We start from the raw sequence: 19,132 nt of genomic DNA, 5'->3' as shown, positions 1-19,132 counted from the left end.
TCCCTGAAGGCAGCACAGAGAGGTAATGTGGGGCATTGAACCCTGTCCAGGAATTTGCTTCCCTCTTTTAACAGCTGCCTTAGCAACTAGTTGAGATATGGTTGTGGATGGCATCATAATTCTAGCATGTTAAATGGGTGACATGTAACATAGGTCCTTTGAAAGTGAGTTTACCGTGACAAGAAGATGCGTGCCCCCTCCTGAGTGAGAAAATAGTGTTTCCTAATGCTTGGAAATTCAGAAACCATAATGTAGGATGACCTACTTAGCCACTGTAGAGTGTGCTGTCACATGGGGAAGGGTCTGTCATGCCAGCAAAAAACAAGCATGGAAGATCAAATCCAGCCTGCTGGATTTACGACTCCATAAAAGGAGGCTGACTGCTGGCTTGTTAATAGCAACGTTCCACACCTGGCAGTCACAGAGTGGCTTGTTACTGAAATCACACACTAGGAGGATTTTTTGGGAAGGCTGTTGGGAATGCGTATGCGGTGGGGAGCAAAGAAAGCTGCCTGACAGGGCCTCATCCCCTACATTCTAATGCAGCTGACTTCTCCAAAGTGTTTGCAAAAAAGGGCTTAATGTGGACCTTTGCTCTGGTGAGAAAACAATGAAAGTAGATTTGTTTTGTTTTGTTTTTAACATCTTTATTGGAGTATAATTGCTTTACAATGGTGTGTTTCTGCTGTATAACAAAGTGAATCAGCTACACATATACATATATCCCCATATACCCTCCCTCTTGAGTCTCCCTCCCACCCTTCCTATCCCACCCCTCTAGGTGGTCACAAAGCACGGAGCTGATCTCCCTGTGCTGTGCGGCTGCTTCCCACTAGCTATCTCTTTTACATTTGGTAGTGTATATATGTCCATGCCACTCTTTCACTTCATCCCAGCTTACCCTTCCCCCTCCCTGTGTCCTCAAGTCCATTCTCTAGTAGGTCTGTGTCTTTGGATTTGGTAGTTTTGCCAAGCTGAAAAATCTCTGTTGTTGCGTTCCTAGGTCATTCTACTTGGCACACTCCTTTTAGAGGGGTATTTTAATTATGAACCAGAAATTCTGTGGAGGTTGACAACAGTAATGAAGCTCAAACAATGCAGAAAGAGAGAGAGAGAGAGAGGGAGAGAGATGACTTTAAAAATCCAAAAAATCAATCAGGGCAAGTCTGTCAGCAGAAAAGACTGGCAACAAATGCAATTATATGAAAGTGTATCTGATGCTTGGAGGGTAAGCTGGCTTTACTATACCAAACAGGATACAAGAGATTTGGATTTCCAGCTTTTGAACAAACTTTATAAAACAAACACATCAGTCTCTTTCTGGAAGCACAGGCACTGCTGTATAATTCCAGGGTCAAATATCCATATCCCAGAAATAAATTCATAATTGATGCCATAGAACTTTAAATTATTCAGGCATTTTCTCATTTTGTGCAAATCCTCTTTGAAAAAATATGCCCAATTTAAATATGCTATTCTAGTCTAGATTTCAGACAGTGTTCAACACTCAGATGTGTTCCAGTTTGTCAAAGATGCAGTTGATTTATTTTGATTAAAGAATATCAGAAATGCAGTTAATACCTCACCAAAATAAAGTCAAGCTAAAATAAATGACCAGGGTGGACTTCCCTGGTGGTTCAGTGGTTAAGACTCTGTGCTTCCACTGAAGCGGGGACGGGTTCGATCCCTGGTCAGGGAAGTTCGGCATGCGGTGCGGCCAAAAAGAGAAAAAAAATGAATGACCAGCCTTATAATAAAGGCAAAGTATAGCAATTCATACAGCAAAAAAGTGGTTATTTTAAATGCAAGACAAGGGCAAAGGTATTCCTTTATTGAATTATGAAAAGACTTTTGTTCTCAAAACTTAAAATTTGAGATCACATCTTTAAAATATGGAACAGTGAAATCATCGAGATTTAGACAAATGGAGGAGAGCTTGGGAAAAGAATATATTACGAGGAAAAAGATATGTGCCACTTGAATTGCTATTTTATAAAAGCAACTAGTCACCTATCCTATGACTTCAGCTCCCTCCTCAAGGATCAGCTTTGCCCCTCCCCCGTTCGCCTCCCCACTTGCTCCAGCTGCGCGTGATCTCTCCCTTCTCTGTACTCCTGTACCACCCACCACTGTGTCATTTATTCAGTATTTACTGCATGTTGCTTTGTAGGGTTATACGTATTGAACAGGTGCCCTGTCCCCATACGTTGACTGTTCAGCTCTTAAAGACAGAGAAATGTTTATTTTCCCATACATACGACTATTCTTTGTGCTCCAGCACTTCAGAGATGTTTGTTGATTGAATGACTGAGTACTGATACTGCAGAGTTCATTACTTTAAAGCAATGTGTGTTGCTTCCCTTTCTGGCAGCAGAACCCGATACCCATGGGGGAATAAGTACTGAGAGTAAAGTAGCAGGAAAAGAGGTATCCAATTTATTATTTTTTTAAATTCTGATAACTACTGGGATCATTTTGAATGTATCTTTAAGAAGAATTTGCAAAGATTACATTTTTGAGGAATTAAAAACATTCCTTGGGGGCTTCCCTGGTGGTGCAGTGGTTGAGAGTCTGCCTGCCGATGCAGGGGACACGGGTTCATGCCCCGGTCCAGGAGGATCCCACATGCCGCGGAGCGGCTGGGCCCGTGAGCCATGGCCGCTGAGCCTGCGCGTCCGGAGCCTGTGCTCCGCAACGGGAGAGGCCACTACAGTGAGAGGCCCGCGTACCGCGCAAAAAAAAAAAAAAAAAAAGTTCCTTGGGAAATTAAAGATAAAAAATGTGGAGTTGCCATTGGATTACTATGAGCAGATACATTTTAACTAGTTAAAACCTTTCTAAAAGTAGTAAGGGGAAACGGTAACATTTGGGACTCTCCAAGGGGTACCTGAATTCTCTCTTTGCCAGCAGTAGGTATTGAATTTAGAATGAATCTTTAGTTGTTGTTTTGGTGAAAGGAGAAAAGGGGAAAACATATCACAAACACATGGCTCCTTCTCTCTTAAACAACTACAGGCAGGAAAAGTGGACCACAGCTTCCACCCAATTCAGAAATAAAAGCAATTTTGTTTATACCCATAGTCAAAGACCATCTATACTCTTTCCTAGGGAATGTTCCAACATCTGTCTTTGTAAGAACTAGAGAGCCAGCTTCTGGTTCAAGAGTATGATCTTGGGCACATGAGTTTACTTACTGTGTCTCAGTTTATACATCTGTAAAATGATATAATAGTCAGTAAATATGCATGGAGTACCTCTTAAGTGCCAGGTACTTTTCTAAATCCAGACTATTTGGAGTGAATAAAACAGATAGGTTCCTGTTCTCATGGGGCTTAGGGTCTAGTACCCTCCTCATAGAGTTGTTGTGAGTGTTAAATACATAGAGACCATCCCACGTGAGGCCTTAGTGAAGATTAGTGGTGCTGATGGGGATAATGGTGGTGATGGAGATGTTGATAAGGATGCGTTTCAAAAGTGTCAGTGCCAGACTGATGCCTAAGACCCTCTCAAAATTCTAATGGGAAGAGAAGGTCAAACTTTAGTCTCAGTATTACTGGAGTCTGTCAGTCACTGGTGATATGAAATTAAGAGCAATGTTAGCAAGGCACCCAGGTCTGATCTCTTTAGAAAGTAGAAGCCCCCTCTTAAAAGCCAAATATGATATGTACTAGTGAGGAATTCCATAAGCAGCAATGGAATATGCTGAGAATTGTGGAACTAAATGCTTTTATGCTTGCCCAGAATAATGTTGACTTTTCCCAAAAGAAATGCCTACTTTCTTCTGTTAACACTAAACAATGTTTACCTCTGCCTTTTTCTAAACTTCACAGATTCAACATATATAACTTTTATTAGGGGTGAAATCTCAGTTGTGGTCCCTAACATTTGATGAAATGATTTGGCTAATGATACATGTTAAGAGAACAGGCAGGGGTTGTGATGTCAAGTCCAGTTCTTGGCCCTTTTAACCCATGGATTGCATTTCTCTAATCTAATGAACACACTTCCATGCTGTTTTGCTGTGTGTGTGAAGATGAGCATTAGCAAATTTTTTTTTGAATTTTATTTTTTATACAGCAGGTTCTTATTAGTTATCTATTTTATACATATTAGTGTATATATGTCAATCAGTATCTCCCAATTCATCCCCCACCCCCACCACTTTCCCCGCTTGGTGTCCATACGTTTGTTCTCTACATCTGTGTCTCTGTTTCTGCCCTGCAAACCAGTTCATCTGTACCATTTTTCTAGGTTCCACATATATGCATTAATATATAATATTTGTTTTTCACTCTGACTACTTCACTCTGTATGACAGTCTCTAGATCCATCCACGTCTCTACAAATGACCCAATTTCGTTCCTTTTTATGGCTAATATTCCATCGTATATAGGTAACACATCTTCTTTATCACTTCGTCTGTTGTTGGGCATTTAGGTTGCTTCCATGACCTGGCTATTGTAAATAGTGCTGCAATGAACATTGGGGTGCATGTGTCTTTTTGAATTATGGTTTTCTCTGGGTATATGCCCAGTAGTGGGATTGCTGGGTCATATGGTAATTCTATTTTTAGTTTTTTAAGGAACCTCCATATTGTTCTCCATAGGGGCTGTATCAATTTACATTCCCACCAACAGTGCAAGAGGGTGCCCTTTTCTCCACACCCTCTCCAGCATTTGTTGTTTGTAGATTTTCTGATGATGCCCATTCTAACTGGTGTGAGGTGAGACCTCATTGTAATTCTGATTTGCATTTCTCTAATAATTAGTGATGTTGAGCAGCTTTTCATGTGCTTCTTGGCCATCTGTATGTCTTCTTTGGAGAAATGTCTATTTAGGTCTTCTGCCCATTTTTTGATTGGGTTGTTTGTTTTTTTAATATTAAGCTGCATGAGCTGTTTATATATTTTGGAGATTAATCCTTTGTCCGTTGATTTGTTTGCAAATATTTTCTCCCATTGTGAGGGTTGTCTTTTCGTCTTGTTTGTAGTTTCCTTTGCTTTGCAAAAGCTTTTAAGTTTCATTAGGTCCCAGAGCATTAGCAAATTTAACTTGACCTACAATGTGTACTTTAACTAAATGTTCTAAACTCATCCTGAATTTTATCTATCAAGTTTGACTGTCTGAGCACTCTTCTATCTATTGAAATACTGTCCTATTAACTATGCCCCTGTGGATATAGAAACAGTTATTACATAAATGGGTTTATCTTAGCAGGAGACACTCAGGGGAAGCATTGGGAAACATGGAAAAGATCTTTTCCAATCTGTGCTTAGTATTAACCTGGTAGTTTTGTAAGCCAAGAGTTAAGTTTACTCTTTTTATCTTTGAATTTTATTTTATTTATTTTTTATACAGCAGGTTTCCTCTTATTTAGAACCTCGAGCTAAATTTGAATTGCACTTTTAGAAGTAAAAGGCAACTACATTTTGCTTTCATAAAAATTTTAACTTCACCTGCCCTTATCATTCTGGCATCTTTGAAGGACTTAATTAAAAAAAGAATTATTTGTATCCACTCATCTGCTTGTGAGAAAACATAATAGAGAGGCAACTGGTATGGGAAGAGATTACTTCAATAAGCTCATTCCATTAGTCAAATTTGTCAAAGAAAAGGTGAACTAATATCTTTCTTTTTTATAATATTCCCTGCAAGAAAAAGTTGCTCATTTTATTCATGTTTGCCATTTCATAGTAAAGGTAAAATTCATCTTTAATGAAAAATATTCCACAGGGTTATTAATTTAAAGAAATGCAGAAAGAGAGAACTGTCATTTAAAAAGAGCCACTCATGAATTAGAGAATTAGAGAAAGTACCCAGTCAAAATACAGCTCAGTGAAGTTCTTTCTCCAGGATCCAGACCAGGCAGTGGAAGTGACCGTTACCTGCACCCTGGATGGCATCTGTGTCATCTGTGCATGAGCTGCTTTTGCATCAAAGCTTTGGTAACTTAAAGAAGTAACTCCTTGAGCTTATTACTTGTACCTTTTATTATACTTCTTACATTTAGTCCATTTTTCCCACAAAATTGTAAACTACTTGAGGTCAAAGATTGTGAATAGGGTAATCATAGCATCTACAGTAGCATTTTATACTATGATGTTCAAATAATGTTTGGCAAGTGAGTGAATCAATATTGGAGCTCCTCCTGTTTGCAAGAGGATTGAATATAGTTATCATTACATGCATTTACATTCCCCTAACATAAATAATATCTCTAAGAAAAGGTTAAAGAGGTTAGGTTTTTTTAGTTTGTTTTTTTGCGGTATGTGGGCCTCTCACTGTTGTGGTCTCTCCCGTTGCGGAGCACAGGCTCCGGACGCGCAGGCTCAGTGGCCATGGCTCACGGGCCCAGCCGCTCCGCGGCATGTGGGATCTTCCCGGACCAGGGCACGAACCCGTGTCCCCTGCATCAGCAGGCAGACTCTCAACCACTGCGCCACCAGGGAAGCCCAAGCCTATATTTCTTGATTCACACTAATGGGCTCCTTGTTCTATGGGATGGTAAGTTATGTCCCTGTTTTCTCGCATCAGAGAGTGACTGAGAATCCCACCATTTGAGCTTTTGCTAGAAGCCATTTTCACTAGCATGGTAATTAATGCTTTGTTGTCATGAAATGTCTGTAGCCACCAGTCTATCTATCCACCCTAGGTGATGACAAATACTATAAATCACTTGTAGGACAGACTTTTTTTTTTTTTGCGGTATGCAGGCCTCTCACTGTTGTGGCCTCTCCCATTGTGGAGCACAGGCTCCGGACGCGCAGGCTCAGCGGCCATGGCTCACGGGCCCAGCTGCTCCACGGCATCTGGGATCTTCCCAGACCGGGGCACGAACCCGTGTCCCCTGCATCGGCAGGTGGACTCTCAACCACTGCGCCACCAGGGAAGCCCTGGAGTTACATCTCTTAAATGTCACATTCTTTGAACTAGCTTCACAGAATAGGAAGGCTTTTTCAGAATGGGATGAATGCAAGGGGCAAGTTTAAGTGTAATGTTAGAAAATCAGCAGGGGAACAAAACGTGGTAGGGGGCTGGTGAGCAAGAGGAGAGTAATAGGCTAAAAAGTAGCTGGAACATGGCCACCTCTGTCTGACCACCTAGGCAAGAGATATGATGGTCATCATTATTATTGAGTTTATAAGATCAGATAAGACAAATACACACACACACACAAGGTTGAACAATGGATGGATGGGAGTAATAACAAAAGGTGTGTCCTTCTATAGTCAAATGTATCCTCACAAATGCCTATATACATACCTTCTGTATATTGTGGCCACATTGTTGTTTGAAAGACATACATTGATATCTTAGTCCATGTAATGATTCTATTACAGACTCCTACTTGACTTTCTTTCTTCTCCTATCAGTTTAACCAGACCTGACTTGTTTAAATGTGTAATTTCTAGGAATGAAAAGCAGCTTAGCTATTTATGTGGTCTGTTTGTCAAGAGAAAAGATTCTTAGCAATGTTGATTCAGATGTTAAAACATTCCCATCCCACCCCACCAAAAACACTACCTTACTTTGCTGAAAGGTTTACATTTTATTATGTTTTATGTTTGTGGCCTATCGATAAAATACCATTAAAATACTGTTGTAAATCAAAGACAGTGTTCTACTGGCAATCCTTGAGCTACACAGCAAACTTTCCCTTCAGTTCTTCAAACTCCCTGCAGGTTTATATCACAAAGAGTAACACTCAAATCCCATGCCCTGGGTCTATAGGAACATAAATCTTTGTCTACTTATAATGTTTGTGCAGAGCTTTCTCATAGAAGTATTTCAGTCTGCATGATGGTGCCATGATTGAAGCTGGCAGTCCTTTGGGATTTATAGTTTCAGTGGGTCACAGAACTGCCTGTCAAAAGTTTTCTCTGTTAAGATGGTAAATGTTGATATTTAGTAGACAACATCTTAGACATCCTCCAACACACTGACATATAATTTCTTGTTTTTCAAATGACGTAAGTATTACTTTAGCACTGCCCTCAAAACTTCTGCTCTAAGAACTCTTAAATACGCTGACACAAACCTCACACAAAGAGCCTTTGTCATTTGAACTAGAGGTTCTAAGTCTTTGGTCCAAATCAAGCCTCAAAGAAATCTATTAAATTTCTGAAATAGGATTTTAAATGTTTCTTGTCTTGGGCAATGTGTATTCTTTTTAAAAAATATTTATTTATTTTATTTTTGGTTGCGTTGGGTCTTAGTTGCGGCACATGGGATCTCTTTGTTGAGGTACGCGGGATCTTTCACTGTGGCTTGTGGGCTTCTGTCTAGTTGTGGCATGTGGGTTTTCTTTCTCTAGTTGGGGCTCATGGGCCCCAGGGCGCATGGGTTCTGTAGTTTGCAGCATGCTGGCTCTCTCAGTTGTGGCGTGTGGGCTTAGTTGCCCCGCAGCATGTGGGATCTTAGTTCTCCGACCAAGGATTGAACCCGTGTCCCCTGCACTGGAAGGCAGATTCTTTACCACTGGACCACCAGGGAAGTCCTGCAATGTGTATTCTTGAGGGAGGTTTTATGTTTTATTAGCTTCCAAAAAAAGCATGTGACCTCACAAGAGATTGAACACTTCTTACAATTTAGTTAACAAGACATGCCATACACTGCTGTCTTTGACTCTGTCACCATACTATAATTTGTACTGGAGAGAAAGTTTACAGTTGACATTATTAATTTCCACAGATTAAGGATGACCCCTAAATATCTATATTGCCCTTAAAACCTACTTACAGATAAAGTTATCACAAGTCTGTCTAAAGTCTTCTTGAAATTTGTACGGCTCCTGGTCAAGTTACTCCCACTGCCTGGCATGTCCTACAGCCTCCCTACTTCTCTTCCTTTCAAGTACTTTAAGACCCACCTAAAATTTTGCCATCTCTAAAAACTCTTCTAGAATCCCTCAGTCAGTTTCCCTCTTTCATAATGCACTTTGGGTGTGTGTGTGAGAATTCCTTCTATTAACGGCCTTTTATAGTTTGATTTGTATTGATGGCTGTATAGTCCCTAAGTAGACTGCTTATACCCCCTGGATACTCCTGTAAGGGGGAGACCATGTTTTTTTCATCATTGTTCCCTCTATCAGGCACAGTGCCTGGCCCTCAACAGATACTTAGGAAATGCTTTCTGTTTAACTGTAGGATGAATTTTAAGTTGATACCAGATGTCCTAAGTATGATTGTAGGATTTGATAGGGAGGTGAACGCAAACTATACGTTATCAATGGAATACTTACTTGGCAGGAGTATATTAGCATATGTAGTGGGCAAGGTAAATTGAAGAAACCACAGTATGATATTTTAACATATTTTCTCTTTCCTTTTTTATGAAGTGATACACTTTTAGGCAATAATTCTGAGTCTCATTCACTCACAATGAGTTCTTTGTGGCCTCAAGAAAGCATAAATGTCCTGGGTTCTTAAGTATTTTGCTATATACCCAAGTATGTTCAGTAACTCTTAGCAAGTAATAGCTGTTAATAATGAATATTGCATTTCCCAGCTCCCACTTAAAAAAATTTTTTAAGTCATGCTTGGCAGGGATTTCTTTGACTTTTTCTTTTTTAGAACATATTTTCAGGAAGCCTGACTTCTCAACAATTAAGAATGCCATCTCTTATTACTTGCCTCTTAACATAGAGCATCACTTTCATTCTATAACACTGAGTGTTTTAATAATAGCTCATATTTATATAACACTGTATGGATTACATATTTACTTTTATATGTATCATCGAAGTTGATCCTCAGAACAACACTGTGAAGTAGAGTGGATTTTATTCTCATTTTCACAGATGAATAAACAGACTCAGACACTACTTACACTTATCCTCGGTAAGTGATTCCATGGGGTGTAGAACCCAGGAATTCTAACTCCAGTGGCAGTCAGTATTCATTCTACTTTGTGCTACCTCTAAGGAACTAGAGATGATCTATTTAGTCACTCAATAGCTACACCGTGTACATTGTGCCAGATTCTGCATGTTCTAGGCACTCAGTGTACATCATTGAACAAAACAAATAAACATCAAATCTTTGTTTAGACTAAATTCATGTTGGAAAAACAACAAATACAATAAACGAAGTGTATAGTGTATTAGATGGTGATGATTAACGTGGAGGAAAATGAAGCAGGGAAAGGGATTAGTGCATTTTCAGAGGGTTGCAATTGTACAGGGTAATTAGGCCTCATGAAAAATTACTCTTGAGGCAAGATGGAGAGAGGCTTATGGATATCCAGGGGGTATAAGCAGAGGAAACAGCAAGTGCAAAGGCCTGAAACAGGAGTTTTCTTAGCATGTCTGAGGGACAGAAAGCAGGCCAATGAGGCTGGACTGTGGTGAACAAAAGAGAGGATAATGGGAGATAAGATCAAAAGGTACAGAGTCTTGGAGTCCACTGTAAGAATTTTGGTTTCTACTCTGAATAAGATGGGAAGCCATGGGAGAATTTTGAGTAGAAGACTAGTATGACATGCTGTATGTTTTAAAAGATTTGCTCTTGCTTCCATCTTATACATTGAGTATAGATTATGGGCTGGGGGAGGGGAAGCTGTAAAAATGCAGAATGAGAGACCAGTGAGGAGGTTATTGCACCAACCCAAAGCATTGGGGGCTGCATTAGTTTGTTAGGGCTGCTTTAACAAAGCACCAAAAACTGGGTGGCTTATAACAGAAATGTATTGTCTCACAGTTCTGGAGGCCCAAAGTCTGAAATCAAGGTGAAGGTAGGGCCATACTCTCTCTGATTGGCTCTAGGGGAGAATCCATCCTTGCCTTTTCTACCTTCTGTTGAATCCTTGGCATTCCTTGGCTTGTAGACATATCACTTCAGTCACATGGCTGTCTTCTTCCTGGGAGTCTTCACATCTTTCCACTGTCTCTATCTGTCTCTGAATTTCCCCTTTTTATAAGAACACCAGTCGTATTGGTTTATGGTTCACCCTAAGGACCTCATTTTAACTTGATTACCTCAAGTAAAGGTAATATAAATAGTAAAGACTATTTCCAAATGAAGTCACATTCTGAGGTACTAGAGGCTAAAACTTATATATGTACATATATGTATTCAATTACTATATACATATATTTCAAAAAGTATATACAGATACATATTTCAATTACTGGATAATTTAAATATATGTATATATATATACTTATACACGTATGCATATATACATTACATATATAATACCATAGTGACTATCATAATTGCTAATTAGTAGCTATGATTATTTTTGTTCTTAAAATTATTATGATGATCAGATGATCACAGTAGCAACACTGCTTGTAAGAAAACAAGCCTATGTTTCCTTGGGTGATGCAAGAGGAAAACAGTATCCGTGCAATTGAGGGACATCAGACATCAAATCCCTCTCTTCAGTTCAAGGGGTCCCTAGGGTAGCTCACATGGTCCTAAGTAGTCTTGCCTCACTGTTCTCCACTGCCTGCTCTGCCTTGTAACTGGGATCACTGTCATTCCTGAGCTACCCAAGTCACTTCCTAACTACAGATGCAGCTCCATCGTTCTTGTCACCTCTTTATGTCACCAAAATTGATTACATCAATTCTCCCTGTTGACCCTACAAGTCCTTGTGCTGCAAAACCCTTCTCCCACTTTCCAAACTGAATATCATTAAGCTATGTTTCCAGCAAGATCTCTAATAGGGTCACAGGTGCAGTGATTGGCTATCAGCTCTCACACATGTTGACATGATATCTTCCTCGGTCTTGAGCCATATAAATCCAGCCTGGTGTGCTCCAGGGACTTGTCTGCACTTGCCTTAATTTCGAGCGAATACATAGTATAGGACCTTACACTGGTATATGGCTGCTGCATACAATATATCAATTCATGGCTTAGAAAAACTTTCCTATAATATGTCAGAATACTAGGTTTTTCATGGATATCCAAAATGTTTCAATATTCATTTTCTAAGTAGTGACATTGATGTTAAGGAGTAGCAAGAAGCTTGCTATTACTAATAGTTACTCTTAGTTTACAAAAATTTATGTTAAATATTTTCTTTAATTTAGGTAACTGTGCTATTCCGTGTTAAAAGACGACCAAGTCACGTTCCCTGCCTTAGAGCATTTCAGGTTTAATGAGGTAGAGAGAGATGCTAACAGATAATTTCAGTATACTATTTTAACTTCTCTGAGAGATTTTATGGTGTTCTGGGAGCCCAACTACAGGCACTTAGCAGCAGGAGGACAGTGGGAAGGGCATAATGCCAGCAGAGGAGGGGTTTATATAATAAACCCCTGGAAAATAACTGTGCTTAGGCTAAAACACTAAGGACACAATCGAACAAGACGGCCAAGAGCAGTTTGGTCAGAGTGACAGATTTCAAAAGGCATGGAGGCATAAAATGTTATGACTTGAACTAGAAATGATAAGAAGTTTGGTATTAATACCACGTAAAGCAGAAGGCATGATAATTCTAGCTGCCGAGACTGAGGATGTAAGTAAGGGTCAGGACGGGAAGAAAGCACTTGTTTGATTGGAAAGAGCTCAAACTACAGCCATTCAAGGGTCCTAAACAGTGGAGTGGCATGGTCAGATTTTTCACTTCAGAATTTCTCTCTGGTGGAAGCATGAACAGTAATTTTCAATGAATTGTGACTGGAAGATGTTATGGTGGGGAGTGGGGAACAGAGAGGAGTCTAGGGTGAGTCAGACTTCTGACTGAATAAATGAAGCCATCAGACTAGAGGAAAATAGAAGAAGGAGCAGTTCTGAGGCATTTAGTGTAAGGACAATGATTATAGTATCGGCCATGCTGCACTTGAAGTGTCATTGGAATGTATAGATATTTGTGTCTAACATGTGAATAGCTGGATTTGGACCATGTTGGATATGCTTGATGTCTTGAGAGTGGAGGGATTAACATAGGAAAAGCATATAATGTTAAAAGGGCATTGGGCCAAGAACTGAACACCAGTGTTTGAAGGGATAATAGTAAGAGGAACCCATGAATGAGACATAAAAGGAGAGCTAAGAGAGTATCATGGGTCTAAATCTGTGGAAGTTAATTTACTAAAGAACGGAGTGGTAAACAGTATAAAGTGAAGAAAAAAATGTCCAGTAAGATATGGACCAAAGAATGATCACTGCATTTGTCTATGTAGAAACCAGTAATAGTTGACCAGACAGAAACAAAATAGGTTTAGTGTAGGGATGGTGGGACAACAGCTAAGTTGTGTGGGTTGATGACTGAATAGGAAGTGTGTAAGTAGTATCTATATAAACTATTATTTCAAGGAAATTATATCCAACTGGGCTGTAGCAGGAGACAAATGAAGACTCTTATTGGATAATTTGAGGAGGGCTAATAAAAGGCTTATATACGAAGTGTGGGCAACCCTCATGGTTTATCCACATAAGGGATAGTGCTACCCATGGGCTACTTACAGCACACCATTATCATCTATTGACCTAACTGAGATAGGAGAAAGGAGAGAGAGGGGGAGAAGGGCAGAAAGAGAGAGAGAGAGAGAGAGAGAGAGAGAACCTGTATCAAAAAAGTTGCCTGTTAGGAGCTATGACCTTTAACCAAGGAATTAAACCAGACCATGGAGACACCCCAAGGAGGAGCTGGGAGGATAAAATCCTCACTCTCCTTCCTTCCTTCAACTCTCCTTCTAGTGCTTCCCATTGACCAAACCCAATTGAAATCAAGTAGGCCCATTGATGTAATCATACAGGCCAGCATGCAGTGGCCTGGAGGTCGAGAAGGGTGGGGAGCGAATCTGGAGGGGTAAATGGAATATAGTCAGTACAAAATTAGTTTGAGTAGGGCAATAAGAAGATACAGTATTAGCTAAAGTGGCTGCAAAGTCAAATGAAGAGGTTGAGTTTTATGAAGTTTTTTTCCCACTATAACAGCATGGGAGAGAACTGAAAGCTGAGGTAAAAAGTCAACAGAAAAGAAGTTCACACTATTGGAGAATTTAAGGATAATTGATAGAGAAAAGTCCTGGAGGATTCAGGTGACAGATAAAGAGTCAAAGTGAAGGGGTGGCTTTAAACAGAAGGAAGAACATCTCATTTTCTCAGATTGGCAAGAAGGACAGGCAGAAGCCTGGTTGTATTGAATCTTTAGTGAGGCGGAGAGGTAAGAAATTGAGAGAACTGTTGATAGAGAAGGTATGATCATCTCCTGGGCATGAGAGGGTGGAATATCTGCGTGGATTTGGGGAGAGTTAAGTACCTTTTATTTTTTTTTAACTTTTAAAATATTTATTTATTTATTTATTTTAGTTTTGGCTGCTTCGTGTCTTAGTTGCGGCAATCAGGATCTTTCGTTGCGGCATGGGCTTCTCTCTAGTTGTGGCTTGTGTGCTCACTAGTTGTGGCGTGCGGGCTTTGTTGCCTCATGTCAGGTGAGATCTTAGTTCCCTGACCAGGGATCAAACCCGAGACCCCAGCGTTGGAAGGCAGATTCACTGGACCACGAGGGAAGTCCCAAGAGTTATATATCTTTTAAATAGACACAGTGGGGAGCAGAAGAAGGAATTGACCAAGACAGGACATGCCCACTGAAAGCCTGGTTAATGTTGGAGATCCTGAGCTATAACATGTGCCCTATATGTTTGACTGAGGGATTTTTCTTATCAGTGGTATATGCACAGCAGCCTGACTGTGTAATGCAAGACCGGTTAAAGGGATGATTCAGGATACTGGTTTTATCAGATTAGTTTGGTAGTAGGGCAGGGCCAAAGGAAATGAGGCCATTGGTGATATTCCCTCAAAACCCATCTTATACAACTGAGATCATTTTATTTTCTCCGTCTTCTTTTGGGTGCTATTTTTAAAGTATATGTGCAACATATATACTTAAACCCATGATAATTGTGGTGTTCTTGGAAATATTTCACAAAATTTAGATAAAATTCCTACAAGTATCATAATTAGCATTTCCATGCTCAGCACAACACGTTTTTTTCTGAAGGTTAAAGCAAGTGTCACATAGAGCAGATAAATATAGTCTAGGTTCAAATTTTAGTAAACACTTGTGCTATATTTATGTATTTACAATGCATGTGGAAGCCATCAATGGTATTTGCTAAATCCATGCAGCTTGTAGCTAACAAATTAATATCGTATCTCAAAAAAGAGAACTATATTGAATTATTGCAATATTTGCTCTTCATTTCTTTTGTTTTTTTAATCAATATGACTAGTATTTAAAAATGATCAGTTATTATATTTTCAAAATTCTAAAAATGTTAGTTTTTACCAATAAAGTCAATGGAAAAATGATATTGTTAGAAAAGAGTGTCACATGCTACAGCTACCCCTACCCAAATCTATACTTATTGTTTGGAATATAATTAAACATCACCCAGTTGGATATTGACCTCTGTAGTTTTACTCTACCAGTTTTTAATATGTGTGCCCTTGTGTCAGGGATGAAATCTGCCTATCAGTAAAAACAGATTTTAATTGTATATAATGTACATAATGTCAGCAGAAATAAAGATTTCTGTGAGTCTATTATGTTCTCAGATTCATTTAACTAATAAACCGTTCCATGTGGTTGTTCTTGATTAGATTTGGAAAGAGGTTTCTTCATTCTGTTAATATTAAACAAGATGAAATAACTTGGAGAGATTTCTTTCCATATAATGAAGAGTAACAAAGGGAAAATAAAGAGGAGGGGTGTGTCATGTAAATTGATCACTGTGCCACTGATTGTAGTACTTGATCCATGGTGGACATTACTACTGTAAAGTTATGGATTTTGCTCTCTTGCAACCATTTTCCCCATAACTATCAAAGGATGTAAGATAATCTTATCTATAGAAATCACTAATTCTAAGGCAAGGCTGGAAATTAAATAACTGTACTCTAGTAGCTATTTTATTTTGGCTTTTTAAAAATAAGGATCAGAATATAATACTTTATTCATGGTTTTTTTTTTTGTCCTTGCATGCAGTCTATTAAGTCCCAAAACTATATTTTCATTTAAAGGTATAAAAAGTAATTCCTAGAATAAGTTTGTATTCTTGCAGAGTCTGAAAAGAAGAAAATAAAGATCTGGTTTGCATGCAAAATGTAGATTATTTTAACTTACTCTTTGACTTCAACAAAATAGTATTTATATGACAATATTTAAATCAAACCGAAAATTCACAGAAAATCTGTTATGTTTCTTTGTAAAGGAAATGCCAGCTACTAAAATTAATAACCTCCCAAATTTCAGTATCATAATAAAATTTTAATTGTCATTTATGTAAAAATCCAAAGGAAGTGATTGATGGGTAGTCTTCCACTGGGTGATTCAGGGACCCAGAATTTTTCCATCTTTTGACTCCATCATTCCTTAGATGCACTGGCCTTTCACTTCTAGCTGACAACAAGAGTGGATCCTGCATGGAAATTATACTAGGCTAGGCCTGGACATGATGCACATCATTTCTGTACACGTTTCCTTAGCTAGGGCTGTCATGTGGTAACTTCTAAGTGAGGCAAGAAAATGTCAGCTAGCGCTATGCAAGGGAAAAAGAGGAAACAGTTTGGTGATAAATTAGTAATCTACCGTGGAGATTGACTATATGCCTTATCCTTCTTCCTGCACCTAGAACACAGAGTAGACAATAGCAAGTCTCATCTAGCTCAAAGTCTGGCATATCCAGACAATGTGCAGTCCTCTTTCTCAGGTTTGAATGTCAAGAGTTTGTTTTGAGCCATGTTGAGGCTGAGGTGTCTATTGGCTATCTAAGTGGAGAGGTTGAGTGAGTAGCTGGGTATATGTGGTGTCCATATGTTCTGCTTTGCCCAGGACAGTCCTGATTTATGCCTATTATCTTGGAATAATTATTAATAGGACCTTCTCTCCTAAAATATATTCAGTTTAGATGATATGTTATACGGATATAAAAGCTTAAAGTTTAGACTATGACTACATAAAATTTTTGGCTATTCTTTGAGGCATAGCTGTCATTTAAAATTGTGGACCCTCAGGTACTCTGACATTTAGAAATCAGAAAGAAGAGGAGGATTCAGATAAGGTGACTAGGGCTAGTCACTGACCGGTGACTAGGAAGTGAACCAGGAGAGTGTGGATGTCACATGACGTGCAGAAAAAGTAGAAATAATGACTGCTCTCATGAATCTCACAGTCTTCTGAAAATTTTAAAAAGTAAATTAAATTACATTTCTAGATTAACCTTCCATCTCTTAGTCCCAGGAAACTTTGACTCCAGGAATAGAGAATAAATCAAGGTTCTTTTAATGCACCATGATCTTAGTTTTCTGCATGTTCTACCAGCTGTGTCCTCTGCCTACACTTCCTTTCATCCTTTATCCCTTTGGTGAATTCCTACTCATGATTCAAGGTCCTGCTCAAAAGTTTAGGAAGCTTTCCCCAAATCCCCACACCAGGCAACATTAGTGACTTCACACAATTGACTATCATTAGTTACTCCTTCCTCCCAAGATCTATCCCAAGCAAGCTTATTTTATTCGTCATTATATCCTCAGCTACTACAAGCCTATCATGCACACAATAAGGGCTCCTATAAATCTTTGATGAATTATAATACACTGAGTTATCTCATTCCATTGTAGTAACATGCTAATGAGAGGATCTACTCCTACTACACTGAGAATCCTTGGGAATGGAACAAGCTCTTATTTATTATTTAAGTAAACTTTTAACCGATAAATAACTCATATAGCAATGTGTATAAACCATACGTGTACTGCTTAATAGATTTTTACAAACTGAACACATCCATGTAACCAAAACCTAGCTTGAGAAACAGAACAGGAAGCATGTCGGAACATTTCCTGCTTCATTACATTCATGACGACCCATAACCAAGATTTAACTACTGTGCTGACTTTTAACACTTATTTATTTATTTAATTGAATGTTACGTTCTTTAAATTCTATAGTGCTTTACAATTTTCAAAAGTTGCACAAACATGATTTCATATAATCCCATAGTAACCCATTTTTTTCCCTCTACCCCTATAGTGCTCCTCCCCCATCCCTCCCCCAACTGGTAACCATTAGTTTGTTCTCTGTGTGTAAGTCAGCTTCTTTTTTGTTTTATTCACTGGTTTGTTGTATTTTCTAGATTCCACATATAAGTGATATCATACAGTATTTGTGTTTCTCTGTCTGACTTGTTTCACTTATCATAATGCCCTCCAAGTCCATCCATGTTACTGCAAATGGCAAAATTTCATTCTTTTTTTATGACTGAGTGGTATTCCATTGTATATATACACCATATCTTCTTTATCCATTCATCTGTTGATCGACGCTTGGATTGTTTTCATGTCTTGGCAATTGTAAATAATGCTGCTGTGAACATTGGGGTGCATGTATCTTTTCAAATTAGTGTTTTTATTTTTTCTGGGTATATACCCAGGAGTGGAACTGCTGGGTCATATGGTAGTTCTATTTAGGTTTTTGAGAAACCTCCATACTGTTTTCCACAGTGGCTGCACCCATTTACATTCCCACCAGCAGTGTACAAAGAGTTCCTTTTCTCCACATCCTCATCAACACTTGTATTTGTGGTCTTTTTGATGATAGCCATTCTGACAGGTGTGAGGTGCTATCTCATTGTGGTTTTGGTTTGTATTTCTCTGATAATTAGTGATATTAGTGATTTTCATGTGCCTGTTGTCATCTGTATATCTTATTTGGAAAAATGTCTATTTAGGTTTTCTGCCCATTTTTAATTGGGTTTTTCTTTGATATTAAGTTTAATTAGGTTCCATTTGTTTATTTTTGCCTCTGTTTCCTTTGCTTTCAGAGATGGAGCCAAAAAGCACTGCTGCAATTTATGTCAAAGAGTGTTCCGCCTATGTTTTCCTCTAGGAATTTTATAGTATCTGGTCTTAATCCATTTAGGTCTTTAATCCAATTTGAGTTTATTTTTGTGCATGGTGTTAGAGAATGTTCTAATTTTATTCTTTTACATGTAGCTGTCCAGTTTCCCCAGCACCATTTATTGAAGAAACTGTCTCTTCATCATTATTTATTCTTGCCTCTTTTGTCATATATTAATTAAATGTAAGTATGTCAGTTTATTTCTGGGCTCTCTCTTCTGTTCCATTGTTCTATGTGTCTGTTTTTGTGCCAGTGCCATACTTTTTTGATGACTG

At 38.7% G+C, this 19,132-nt stretch overlaps 1 protein-coding gene across 2 annotated transcripts in view; it reads left to right on the top strand.

Annotated features, from left to right (window-relative positions):
* KCNH5 (potassium voltage-gated channel subfamily H member 5) overlaps window positions 1-19,132 on the top strand; it is a 317,438-nt gene that overhangs the window by 274,487 nt on the left and 23,819 nt on the right. The window lies entirely within an intron of this gene.

The sequence above is a fragment of the Monodon monoceros genome, unplaced genomic scaffold (assembly GCF_005190385.1).
Source record: "Monodon monoceros isolate NGI ecotype Baffin Bay Population unplaced genomic scaffold, NGI_Narwhal_1 Super_Scaffold_21, whole genome shotgun sequence".
Taxonomy (NCBI): Eukaryota; Metazoa; Chordata; class Mammalia; order Artiodactyla; family Monodontidae; genus Monodon; species Monodon monoceros.
This window is presented reverse-complemented; position numbering and strand designations above follow the sequence as displayed.